The sequence below is a fragment of the Taudactylus pleione genome, unplaced genomic scaffold (genome assembly GCF_031769625.1).
Source record: "Taudactylus pleione unplaced genomic scaffold, aTauple2 ptg001086l, whole genome shotgun sequence".
Lineage (NCBI taxonomy): Eukaryota > Metazoa > Chordata > Amphibia > Anura > Myobatrachidae > Taudactylus > Taudactylus pleione.
The window spans coordinates 720,964-732,865 of NW_028285487.1; the positions used below are offsets into that span (position 1 = coordinate 720,964).

The 11,902-nt window shown below is 46.5% G+C and overlaps 1 protein-coding gene across 2 annotated transcripts in view; it reads right to left on the reverse strand.

Annotated features, from left to right (window-relative positions):
* The window catches only part of PATL2 (PAT1 homolog 2), a 53,594-nt gene extending 42,073 nt beyond the window's left edge, over positions 1 to 11,521 (reverse strand). Inside the window, exon 1 of one of the 2 annotated variants that reach the window (XM_088461712.1) lies at positions 11,496 to 11,521. The gene's annotated coding sequence lies outside the window, so the exon portion shown is untranslated. Of the gene's footprint in view, positions 1 to 11,448 lie in introns of both variants that reach the window. The other variant, XM_088461711.1, reaches the window with a different exon arrangement.
* Positions 11,522 to 11,902: the final 381 nt, after the last annotated feature.

Sequence of the window (11,902 nt, forward strand, 5' to 3'; positions counted from 1 at the left end):
CTAGAGCAGGGGTCTTCAAACTTTGCCCTCCAGCTGCTGTGGAACTACACATCCCAGCATGCACTGCCACCTTTTTGATATAACAGCATGCTAAAACTATGTGCAGTGCATGCTGGGATGTGTAGTTTCACAGTATCTGGAGGGCCAAGTTTGAAGACCCCTGTTCTAGAGCCTTCTTGGACCCTGCATCCACCTTCCAGGATTTAAGTCAGAGGGACCTACAAGCTGCCACCAAGTTAGCAGAGATCCTAGGACACCCACGTCAATCCCCACTTCAATCATATACATAGCTGCTTCTTGCAACTGACCAAGAAGAGACACTGCTCTCTAGACAAGTCAACCATAGACGCCTCTAGCACCTTAATCCACTACTCCAGAGCCTTAGCTACCCAGGCTATAGCCGTAGTTGGCCTGGTACTAGCTCCCGATGACGAAAACATTGATTTTAAATGTTTGTCAATCTTTCTATCAGTAACCTGTGTTAACGAGGATGCTGCTGGGATAGGCAACGTAGAGGTTTTGATCAGCCTCGTCACGTGCGCATCTATTGTTGGTGGAATCTCCCATATATTACATGCCTATGGAACAAAGGGATATCGATAGGTCAAATTCTTCATGGCCTGAAAATGCTTATTAGGAGTCCCCCAAGCTTCTGCCATAAGATTTGTCAGATGCCCAGACCGAGGAAAATAACCTCATCAACCGTCAGAGCAACTTCCTCTACCTCCTTTATGGTGAGGCCAGTTCTAAGCCCTCTAACCAAAGAGGGAAGATGCACAACTTGATAATCCTCTATTTCATAGACCGATTCAGTGCTCTGAGTATCAGAGTCTGATGAGGTAGTGGAATCAATATATGACACCTGACAAGACCTTTTCTTCTGCTTCTTTATCCCCATAGGCTTCTCCACCTGCGGAGAGACTGAGGATGGCAATACACTGACTAGAGTAAGCCGCAGAGTAATACCAACAGGGATTCATAGGGGGCATATATACTGGATGGTGCATAGTCTGGGGTACTGCCTGTGGTACCACGGCCAGAGCTAGCACCTCAGTAGCTTTGCCTATCAAATAGGATAAAACTTGGTGTGATAACCATCATTTATGGCTCTATTGTTGATACAGATGTATTAGATATATCCTATAATAATCCCCCCCCACACACACACTTAACGTACTTACCTGCATCTCCATTCCCCAACTGCAGTCCCAGGCCACTACCTAGCCCAACAGAAAACCCAGTGTCACAAGACGGATGCTGGTGTTGTCAGTGTCGGCGGAGATAGAAGCCGCAGTGCAGGAATCTTTTACGGCACCCAACACCGCTAAACTCTAAATAAAATTAAAAAAAGCTTGAGACTGCCTGAGCAATCCCACTGTTATTATTGCCGCACACTAAACAAAACAACTGAATGCCTGTGGCTGGGGGCGGGGTATATAAGGAGGGAGACCAGTGCATGCTGGGAGCTCCAAAGCTTTGCTGTTTGGTGCATTGGATGCTATCCAACTATATATCCCTAGGTAATTCCTGTGGACCCTATGGAACCTGAAGAAGAAATACAGATTTTCCCTGCTCAGGGAGGTGCAAACAAAGAGAAGTGAATTTACTCTGAATAAGAAAGGAGTTTGGAATTGAATTGCAAAAGTAATTCACAAAAAGGTGAATTTGCAGTGATTTCACCTTGCGGGACCAAATTCGCACCTAATTGAATTCCCCCCGAAAACTCACTGTAGCAATTTGATTACTGGCTACAGTGTTGCAAAATTCAGACTGCAAGCCAGCAAATAGCAAGACATTAGACTGGGTACACACCTAAACGCCCCCATACACAGTGTGATGGCACAGAGCGAGGAGACAGGGGATCAGTCATCCGACATATATGGCGGCCCGCACGCAGTGCGATCGGGTGGCCTGCTCCCCCCTCTCTCACCAGTCATCCATGGGATCGAACATCGCCTCCCCTGATCTTATGGTTCTGCAGAAAGATCAGGGGGTGCGATGTACGACCCCACGGGAGCACGCTCGGCCCAACATCAGGGCCATACACAGTGTAATATAGCAGGAAAATTGCACCAATCAGTTAGATCGCCTGCTTTATCGCCCCGTGTGTGGGGGCCTTAATGATGTGTGCCCAGCAATGCAACAGACGAACCCCCCCCCCCCTCCCCCCTCCCCTTCCCAATGGGCTGACATATCAGGCGGCCGGTTCACATTAGACGATCCGGTGCCCGACATGTTGGGCCCTGCCGCATCCCGCTGTATGGAGTAGTCAGTTGCATTGTCAGAGTGAGTTGCATGTAGGGCCAACCTGACGATGCCGCTGATGACACCATGGGAGCGCGCAATAACAGACAATGGGTAGACCTTTGTCATTCCGATCCGTCAGAATCGGACAAATCGTTGAAAATATAGTGTGTACCCCAGCTTTACTTGACGGCCCCTTGGAAAGGATTCTGCTGTGTTTTACGGCTGGCTGGCAATTTTCATCAAAAGGCTATTCCCTTTAGCACTCCTCTTAAATCACAGGAGTCAATTGTTTTTAGCGACACTCGTATAATGGGCACCCAACGAAGCAATTCAATTGCTGCTTTGTTTGGGCACGAATAGCCACGTAAGCACACATTTCCTCTCGCACCTTACTGAGAGGACGAGCAGAAGTGTGCGATAAGTCCGTGGTTTGGGCGTTCATATCTGACATGTAGGCTTCAACGATGAACGATGCGCGTTCCCGATTGTCAGATAACAATATCAAACATCTGATGTGTTTGCGGTCAGATTTGGTCGATTTCAGTCATTTGAATGCAGCCAAAAATCATTCAAACCATCGTTCCAATAGTTATAAAAATTGTTCATCTGCCAGTGTATATACATAACAAGGACTTTAGACTGGTTTAGCCTTGACAAGAAACAATTGAATATAGCCCCATCAACACAAATGGGGATAAGGTGCGATCTGGCACGCAAAAAAAAAAAAACAACACAGTTGAATCACCCCAACGAGCACAGTGGGATTAAAACTTGGTATGACTGTAGTAAATGAGGCTGTTGCCCTAGAATTCATATCCTTTACTGCACTATTGATAAAACAGCAGAGATCAGTGATCCATCAATGAGTTTTAAAACTCGTTGCGTATGATAAATGGTGCTCCAGCCAATCAGCTCCCAACTGTCATTTTTCAGTCAGATGAAAGGAGCTGATTGGCTGGAGCACCATCATCATACGCAACGGGTTTTAAAACTCGTTGCGCATGATAAAACTTGTTGATAAATTGGCCCCACAGCCTATTGTGGCATATTGTGGGGCTGGCACCAGGGATACAGTTTAACTATTGCACGTCCCCCTCGGCTACTTGATTAATGGGTGTTAGGGATGTCGTGGTGGGGAGAGTGGCCGGTTAGAGTGACAGATGGAGTCAACTTGGGGGTGTGTGTTTCAGTAGCTCAAGGCTCAGGCTAATCCACTGTAAACGCACAACCGCTGGTCTGTTCCAAAGCATCGGCTCACAGCACTGGGAGATGTCTGCTTCCTTCACATCTGCAGATGCTATGCCCAGCACAAGATGGATGATGCCTGCACAAGCCCAGTCTGAGTCTACTCCTCTCGATCAGCTCTGCCAGTCACCGCTTTAGGAGCTCCGGCCATACTCCGATCCTCCACCTCAGGTACACAGGGAAAGAGCCGTTCAACTGTCACTCCCCCCTACTCCTATATAGTCCAGCCCACACTGCTCCCACCAGCACTCTGACAGTTCAGGCTCTGTCCTGATGAGTCTGTTGTGACATTCGGATAGTTTGGTTGGTGACTGATTCCAACACTGGGCCTACAGTACCCTGGCTCAGGCTGTAATGTTTGCCTCACTACTGGAGTCCCCTTCACATGCACTATGCATTTTGAAATCTTATGGGGTCTATTTACTAAGCAGTGTTAGGAGACAGAGTGAAAAGTGATAAGGTGCCAGCCAATCAGCTCCCAACTGTCATTTTTCAAACACAGCCTGTGAGATGACAGTTGGGAGCTGATTGGCTGGCACCTTATCACTTTTCACTCTGTCTCCTAACACGGCTTAGTAAATAAACCACTGCATACGCATGATGTCCTTTTGCTTCATTGAGGATCTGTGGGATTGTCCCTACTGGGAATTTATAGAGCTATATTGTTTTGTCCAGGTATCACACCAATAGCCTCAAACACAAGCTGCCCCATGGCCCCATACACTGGTACCTCCTCCCAGAGGAACTGAGAGGGGGGGGCACAGGTACTGATTACCTGGGTTTCCTGAAGGATCCGCTGCTGCACCATCTAATGCTAGGTACTCACTAGGACCAGTGCTTCTCACACAGGTGCACAGGTGTATTCATTGCTCACTGATACATTTTAAAAGATCCACATGTGGAGATAGTTATGTCACTTGTGATTCTGTGAAGAGACCTGGAAAACATGCACTGTTTGGGGTCCTGGGGACAGAGTTTGAGAACCTGCGCACTAGACTATATGGGTTACCAGCCGACGCACGGTTCGATGAACGACATATCGTGAGGTTGTTTGACTCCACGCGATCTTATGAACAGTACAATATGTCGTTCACCTGCTGCCTCCACAAGCATGGTGTCGTTCATCAAATTAACAGATCGAGCAGCATGTAGGCTCGATATGTCGATGCGATGAACGACCCTGTGGGAGTGCGCAGGGTCGCTCAGTGGGTACACACTGGCCGATGTGGGTGCAAGTATATTTTCACGTCGTAAAAACACAAATTTTAAAAAAGGTAAAAAAAAAAAAAAGCCTGCTGCGACCACGTGTGATGTTTAAAACACTTGACCAACCATCCATACCACCCCCCGAAAAATCAGACCCAACGATTGAATTTTTTTTTTTTCACCCAGAATTAACACTGTCGCTTTTCTCCAAAGTACGCAATTTACAGGAAAACATTTTCAGCAATTCATCATTAAGGAGGTGGTGTGGGGGGGGGCTGGGTGTCCAAAGGGTTCTGAAAGAAGTACCCATATTTTTAGCCCAAGGATAGTAATTTAGCTTTTTTTTTTCTCTTGTCTGGGATGGAGAAAAAAAACTTACATTTTTTGGGGGGGCAAAAAACGTCCATTTTCGCCGCTAATTGAATATGCCCCTTAATCCTGTCAGCTGCGTGGCCACTCCTCCTTACATTAGGCCACACCGCTTTGCCAGTACCAGGATCTCTACAGCCCTGCCTCCTCCTGCTCCAACCTCAGTCCGCCCACAATGCAGAGGAAGAGGTGGTGGGTCGGGCTAGGAGTGGCAGAGAGGGCAAACACTGATGCACTGACAGTGATGTCTCTGGCACAGCACCTTTGGGTTCTTGGATGCTCATTACCAGAGTGTTTGGGATAATACTGGGCCGCATATGAGCGATGAGCCCAGAATGGCCTGGGCCAGATGTTCAGCTGGGGGCCACAGTGCTGCACCCTTCCAGGCTCCAGTAGTTGGCCTCATGAGGCCATTCCTTGAGCTGCGGCTGATCTTACATTTCACAGGTCTGTCTAGGCAAACTAAGTACCTGTTACAGAACAGCTACATGCTCTGGGCGGTATACAATCGGGAAGCTGGCTGCCGGATTCCCGACAGCCGGCTTCCCGACTGCTTTATCCCGGCATGGGATAAATGACCGGCGTCATTGACACCTGTCAATTCCCCAATGCTTGTTGGGTTTAGGGCACCCGGGGGGACTTAGGGGATAGGCACCCCCCGGGAGGGTTAGGCACCTCCCCCCCGGGGGCCTTAGGGTAAGGCAGCGGAGAAGGGGAGGGGTTAGGCACTTGGGGGGGAGGTTAGGGTTAAGAACCCCTAAGGAGGGTTAGGGTGTTAGGTTAGTTTATATTTACCTTAGAGACAATCGGGATTTCCAGCGCTGTCAGGCTTCCGCTGCCGGGAATTCTGCTTTTGTCGGCCAGGCATCGAACCCGATTCCGCTCTGGGCAATTTATTAAAACTGAAGATATTTATCCAGACCCAGAAGTGCTAATCAAACCTATTCAAATTTGGGGAAAAAAAAAAAATATAATGGGAGCTCATTGTGCCGATTCAATTTTGGATTATACTGTACAGAGAGAAAAGTTATTATTATGGCAAACTTTTCCCCATTAATGAATGTTGGTAACTGCTCATTAACAATTTTATTCTATTGATTGATGTTTGTCACTTCTTTACCTAAACTTTGTATACAGGTACAAGCAGGCAAGTTTTTTTCCTTTTTTGTGTGTGTGTGGGGGGGGGGGGGGATCAGGGCGTGACTTACTACAGATAGCAATTCTGCTTATATGCACAAATACAGCAGCTAATATCAGCGGTGATATGTAAATGTTTTCATTCGCAATGCGATCGCAGTCTAGCATAAGGACGCCCACTTCCCCTTACTCACATCCGTATACTTTGTCAAAACAGCGAAACAATCGGTAACATTGGACCCAGACGTAAAGTTAAGGAAGGTCAGACCACTCAGGAATTGCCAACTTCAGCGCACGCTATGAGGCCTCAGGTTGCATATGGTATTGCAGTGGCTAATTTATGCACGGCCCTGCAATGCTGTTGAAATGCTCTGGCACGCCTGCGTTCACCTGGACAACCCCCCCCACCGTCACTACCCACAAACAGCACTTCCTGTCAATCACTCCGCCATGGGTCTGCGTACACTCTGCGATCTAATCGCAGTGGCTAGTTCATGCACTGCGATGCATGTGCAGATCACGAAAAACTGTCCGACTGCATGAGTCTTGGCACTTGCGATCCTTGCTGAATCAGGCCCTCAGTCCACTATACATGGACTACTTAGGCAGTGAAGATGCCACTCCTGGGGTCCTAACCTCAGTAGCCAAAGAGGTTTGGGGATTTCAGCTCCAGGCAGTCTCTGGGATGAGCACAGGCCCATGTTACCCAGACTAAGGGAACTGGTATCCCTAATTTACATGAAACCAGCGCAGACACTAGAGCTGAGGCACCATGCCCAATTTATATATTGCCTACCATTTTTATTTTTTAGTATATACTATCCAGATGTGGAGATCTGTACAAACATTCCCATGGCGATATCCACTGCTAGAGGGGGAAGGGAGGTCCTTATAGAGGAGGGATCTATTGATAATTGTGCCACCCCAGAAGAAACTGCCATCACTGAAGTCCTGTTGGGTAAGTGTAGTCTGTGTCCTGGCACTGGAAACTTTCAATCTGAAGACAGCAGGACCAAGAAAGGACATACTGTATGTGCGAGGCAAGGGGATCAGGTGCTCAAGGTAATCTGCAATCTAATCACTTTAGGAAGGGTTGGTCACAGTGGGCACTCTTTAGTAAAAGTTATTGATTAGTGAGGTGGTACATGCTAGCTGGTAACTAGTTAAGCATATATGTGGGAGGAGACTGCTGTATTTTCCATGTGACTGACAGTAAAGTGTAGGGCCAGCAGGATGCAACACAAAGTACAGCCTACGACCACGTATTTATATGAGCCGGATAGGACCAGGGACTTATTAGGATAGCAGGGGACAAGTGAGCAGTCTCTCCGTCCAGGCCCCCTCCTCTATTAGCCACTGGAGCGTAAGCGAGCACTAGCAGACTCTGGTGCGGTGTCAGTCCACTGCGCATGCTACTGCAGCGCATAACAGACCGCTAGTAGGCTGGTGCTGTGCCAGAATCTACTGCACATGTCTATTGGGGAAATAGTGCAGCGGCCATTTTCCTGGAGACTTTTCTACTGTGCTTGCGCAAAGTGCCTGAAAAATAGCTGCCGCACCATTTAGCCGGTGATTTGTTCAGACTCCGGAGAGGTTAAGGGGTCTATTTACTAAGCAATGTTAGGAGACAGAGTGAAAAGTGATAAGAAAGTGATAAGGTGCCAGCCAATCAGCTCCCAACTGTCATTGTTCAAACAGTCTGTGAGATGACAGTTGGGAGCTGATTGGCTGGTACCTTATCACTTTCCACTGTCTCCTAACACTGCTTAGTAAATAGACCCCTAAGTATTTAAAAAATAAATAAAAATAAGGGTACAGGAGATGTAGACCCATTGTGGATACGCCACTGGATACACCACTTAGCTTTGTATATACTTGTAGAGGCTGTAATCATCTGTTCATGTGCACGCTCAGATGAAAATGAGTAATGCTGGCCATACACGCTACAATTATCGGGGCGATCCGCCTGATATCGGCGGAGCGCCCCGATAATTGTAGCGTGTGGGGGCGCGACTGAGGGTTAAATATTGCTCGGTCGGGCATGCCGGATTGTCCAGCATGCCCATCCGATGCAATATTTACCAGTACACTGTCGGCCGCATCGGGCAGTGTATGCCCAGCGGCGGCAGACAGACATTTCCTGTGTTGCTTCCTATGGAAGGAACAGGGAAATGTCTCAACCCCGGGGGCGGAGCGCGGATGTCGGGCTGAAACACAAAGAAATCTCACTGTATGCCGGCGACATCTGCGGCTGGCAGGCTGCCAGATAAAATGTCTGTCAGACCGACAGACATTTTATCTGGCCGTGTATGTCCAGCATAAGGAACTTGCACCCAACAGGGTCTCAAGCTGGCCACACACTAGACCAACTTTCATCCAACCAGCGAACTAGTTGATTGGTTAGAATGAAAATCTGGTAACGTATGGGAGTAACTGATGATCAGCAATTTGCTCCTAAATGCCAGAAAACAGATGAAAACGGTCGTGTAGACAAGTTTGTTAAATGTTTGAACAAAACTATTTGTTCAAACAGTTTTTAGTCCATTTTCCGGCGTTTGGGAGCAAATTGCTGATTGAGATTTGTTTTCATCCCTTACCAGGTTTTCATTCCAACCAACTAGTTGGATGTAAGTTGGTCTAGTGTGTGGCCAGCTTCATGGACCATATAGAAGCAAGGGCGTTTTAAGCGAGGAGGTGGCCCGTGTTCAGAATCAGTGTGGGCCCCGTCCTCTCTCTAGAGGTGCCGCGGTGCAGTACATGTCAGGGAAAACCCAGTCTGGTGTGGTCGCATCTGATGTGATCATGCCAGGCAAGTGGTTAATAGTTACCTCCACGGTGATTGTGTGCATGCACTTTTTCAGGCTCCTACAAACATACCAGGGGCATGGCCTAGCTGGCCACACCCCTCTCTGCATGTGCACCTTTGGTAAGCACATGATCTCGGCTCGGACATACCTCAGACCCTCCAACATGACCCGTTCCATTAGGTACAAAATTCTCTGCTCCTGGATTTCCCTCTTAATGTATGATTGCAGCCACCCGTGCTTAAACACCTGTCATGAATTACCTAGTTCAACACAGGTGGCTGCAATCATACATTAGGTGGGAAGTCCAGGAGCAGAGTGTTTTGTACCTAATGGAACGGGTCATGTTGGAGGGTAGTATACCTACAGTTATATTTGGGCTCTTTACCTCTGACTGATTAGCCACCCCTGGTATAAGGGGATGTCCAGCTTCCAGGGTCAGCAAAGTCGCCCAATCTCTCCCTGCATGCTTCAATAAAAAAAACGATATTCTACAACATGAACCTACATATGGCACATCTCTGGATTATACTATACATCAGTGCAGGAAACAAAAGGATTGCACAGACCGTGCACTTAGGCAGGGGAGCTGTCACTATGCCAGAAAACACTCATTTCTGCAACACTTAGCTAGTTGTTTTAATTCTCTTGGGTAAGAAACACCTTTTATCAATTTCTCTTTTATGTCTGAGGGATGAAAGTGGGTATCAAAGCATGGTAAGAGAAAGTGGAGAGAGAAAGCACCAATCACCTCCTGACAGTTTTCAAAAAGCCTTTAAAACGAGAGTTAGAAGCCGATTGGTTGGTACTTTGTCTTCACTCTCTCCGATCTTTGATACTTCTCCCCCAAAGTACCAACCAATCATGTTCTAACTCACTTTACAGGCTGTGGGGAGATGTACTAAGCCTTGGAGAGAGACTGAGTACCGACCAATCAACTCCTAACTAATTTTGCACGGTCTGTAATGCAACAGGAGCTGATTGGTTGGTACTTTACTTACATTCACACTCTCTCCAAGGCTTAGTACATAGACCCTTAAGTCTCTTCATTTAGGAATAGCTTCTTGGAAGAGCATGGCCTATGCATGACCTCGTCAGATTCACAAAAGATTATGTATTACGCGGCAGCCATATTCCAGGTGTTTTTTTTTTTTATAGCGCTGATACCAGCACAGACGTGGGACTCCAGCAGCAGAGTGGTAAATATTAAAAAAATATGGGTGCAGGGTGTGCGGTGTGGGGGCCCCTGGACGCAGGGCCTGTATGCCCCATACCCATTATAGAAACGCCCCTTTATATGTATGCAAACACAAGTTACCATGAACATGCTCGTCTAGTTCGAGAGTTAGAACATTTCTACCAAACGATTCTTCAATAGCTCCTTAAATCAAGCACCACCACATAACATTACATTACCAGCGTACACAGCCACAAGCCTGACAAACCACTTCATGCAGATCACATGAGATCATCCACTACATAAAACACAAAAATTACATAACATCACATAACAGTACTTCTAATATATGTAAAAGCAATGGTGCTGGTTTTAGCAGACAAGCACAATATTCCCAAAATTGTAAATTGTTGTTACTAAGAATTTAGACAAGATGTATCCCCAAAGCACACAGGTGGCAAGTTATACAACTCCTCATTCTATACCACAGGTTTTCAAACTCGGTCCTCAGGACCCCAAACAGTGCAGGTTTTGCAGGTCTCCTCACATAATTACTAGTGAAATAATTAGCTGCACCTGTAGATCTTTAATATGCGTCAGTGAGTAATGAGTACACCTGTGCACCTGCTGGGTGACCTGCAAAAAGTGAACTGTGTGGGGTCCTGAGGACCGAGTTTGAAAACCACTGTTCTATACAAATATACATTTGAGTGTATTAGTCTGATCTGTCTGCAGAGTCTAAGATTAGCTTTATAGGGTGAATGTGGGTATGGCGATAACACTCTGCTAGGTGGATTTTTGAGTCTGGAATGTTACATGTTCTGTAATCAATTTGAAAGGAAAAAAAAAAAAAAAAAGTTTCCTAAACTATAACAAGTTTACCAATAAAGCAGTTGAGAGCTGAGGGCCACAGATTAAGGCTCCAAGGGCCACACAGCTCTCCAGTCCCCTGTTGCCCATCAGCAATTTACATTAAGACTTATTTTGTAATTAAGCTTTTAATCCAGAGTTTAAAGGGTTTTCTTTTTGTTTTGCAGAGTAGAGAATATATGGGAGTAGGTGAATCATTATAGCCTGGACACAGGACATTGTCTATAGGACGGGGTTTGTTAGTTTTTTTTCCTTTCTGCTTTTCCCCATTTATACTTTGCATCTTGGTGCTTTTTCAAATTAAATGGAACAATGAATACAGACTTCTACAATAACACATTAAAGCCCCATTTGTACTGTGCCACAGGCCAACTCAGCTCCCTTTCCACCTACCACTCCAGGCTGTTCCCAAACAAGTCAGTCATCAAGCCCCCACTTACCACACCTGCCCACTAAGTATTGCACTTAAAGAGTGTCACCTGTGCTTACCTGTGTCAGGTCATTTATACAGCACACTTAAAGGGGCAGCTAGAGGACCCTGGAGCTCATTTTATGCACACACAAAGCATCCGGTATCCAGTCATCAAATACAAATGGTAGACAGAGGGCGCTCAAAAATGTACTTAATTCACCATATGTAGATAACAAGCAGCATTTCATATAGGCATGATGGCGGAATAAACAAAATGTATTCATTTTGTTTATTGGAAGACTTTCTACACTGGCAAGTATAATAGATAGATAGACAGACAGATATATATATATATATATATATATACTCGCAAAAGTGCGGCACTCGGCGGTCTAATAACGTGCAATGCAAAGTTCCTTGGCAAGCTTTCGGGCT